The 2,013-nt window shown below is 40.9% G+C and overlaps 1 long non-coding RNA gene across 1 annotated transcript; it reads right to left on the bottom strand.

Annotated features, from left to right (window-relative positions):
• Positions 1–418: 418 nt before the first annotated feature.
• LOC127526007 (uncharacterized) lies at positions 419–1,726 on the bottom strand. Its single transcript, XR_007933632.1, has 2 exons — positions 1,581–1,726; positions 419–542 (listed from the first exon to the last, which is right to left on the bottom strand). It is a non-coding gene; the product is annotated as an uncharacterized LOC127526007 (long non-coding RNA).
• Between the last annotated feature and the right edge of the window lie 287 nt (positions 1,727–2,013).

Raw genomic sequence — 2,013 nt, 5'->3', positions numbered from 1 at the left:
CTGAGAAATCTGGTGATATGGATGTCCTCTAGTGCAGGGAGTGCTGTTCCAATGATATTTTGCGGTGATTTTACTACTCACTCTAGAGCCTTGTGGTCCTGTGATGTACTGTTCCCAAACTAGACTGTGATGGAGTAGGTGAGGATGTTTTCAATTGCGCATCTGTAGAAGTTGCTGAGGACAGTGCTTGGCAGGCCAAACATTCTCAGCCTTCTCAGACAATACCAACGATGACGAGCTTTCCCCGCCGGGTCTGTGACATGATAGGTCCAAGTGAGATCCTCAGAGATTTGGCCACTCTCTCCACCTCAGTCTCTCCAATGTACAGTAGAGCAGAGATTTTCAGCTATTAGAGAAGCATATTGTGTTTTCCGCTATGGCATCTACAAACGCCAGTTTCAAATTCTCCAAAGTCTATTGATAATAACCTCATTTATTTAGACGCACTCATCCCACTACTAACACCAATGTTACAATGCAGGTCCATGGCAATTTCTGTGCTAGATGCTGCCCAACATTTCACATGCGTAATATCAGATCTCCTCGTTCATGCTGTGTACCAATGCCCTGCACAAACTCCTGGCATCGATCCTAGCACAGAGATTTTCAGCTATTAGAGAAGCATATCGTGTTTCCCACTATAGTATCTACAAACACCAGTTTCAAATTCTCGAAGATCATTAATGATAACCTCATTTATTTAGACTCACTCATCCCACTACTAACACCAATGTTATAATCCAGGTCCAGGGCAATTTCTGTACCAGGTGCTACTGAACAGAACAACACATTTCACCTTTGTAATATCAGATCTCCTCAGTAGTGCTGTGTACCAACACCCTGGACAATTATCTATTAGAGAAGAATTTGTGTCTTCCACAATGGCATCTGTAAACATCAGTTTCCAATTCTCCAAAGACTATTGATGATAACCTCATTTATTTAGACACACTCATCCCACTACTAACACCAATGTTATAATGCAGGTCCAGGGCAATTTCTGTACTAGGTGCTACCCAGCATTTCATGTATGTAATATCAGATCTCCTCATTCATGCCCTTGACAATCTCTAGGCATTTATCTTAATGCACAGATTTTCAACTGTTAGAGAAGCATATTGCATTTTCCACCATGACATCTATAAACACCAGTTTCCAATTCTTCAAAGACCATTGATTATAACCTCTTTTATTTTACACTCACTCATCCCACTACTAACACCAATGCTATAATCCAGGTCCAGGGAAATTTCTGTACTAGGTGCTACCGAACAGAACAACACATTTCACTTTTGTAATATCAGATCTCCTCAGTCATGCTCTGTACCAACACCTGGACAATCTTTTGGCACCAATCAGTGCAGAGGTTTTCAGCTATTAGAGACGCATATTGTGTCTCTCAACTTGTCATCTATAAATACCAGTTTCCAGTTCTCCAAAGAATATTGATGATAACCTCATTTATTTAGATGCACTCATCCCACTACTAACACCAATGTTACAATGCAGTTCCAGGGCAATGTCTGTACCAGGTGCTGCACAAAAGAACAACACATTTCACGTATGTAATATCTGATCACCGCATTCATGCTATGTACCAATGCCCTGGACAATCTCTTGGCACCGATCCTAGTGCAGAGATTTCCAGATATTAGAGAAGAATATCGTGTCTTCCACCATGGCATCTATAAACACCAGTTCCCAGTTCTACATAGACCATTAATGATGACCTCATTTATTTAGACGCACTCATCCCACTACTAACACCAATGTTATAATCTAGGTCTTGGGCAATTTCTGTACCAGGTGCTGTCCAACATTTCACTTTTGTAATATCAGATCTCCTTGTTCATGCTGTGTACCAATGCCCTGGACAATCTTTAGGCACCAATCCTAGTGCAGAGGTTTTCAGCTATTAGAGAAGCATATTATGTCTTTCACCTTGGCATCTATAAATACCAGTTTCCAGTTCTCCAAAGAATATTGATGATAACCTCATTTATTTAGGCCCAC

Source organism: Erpetoichthys calabaricus, chromosome 16, assembly GCF_900747795.2.
Source record: "Erpetoichthys calabaricus chromosome 16, fErpCal1.3, whole genome shotgun sequence".
Classification (NCBI taxonomy): domain Eukaryota; kingdom Metazoa; phylum Chordata; class Cladistia; order Polypteriformes; family Polypteridae; genus Erpetoichthys; species Erpetoichthys calabaricus.
Note: the sequence above shows the minus strand (reverse complement) of the source record. Positions and strands in the feature narration are given on the sequence as shown.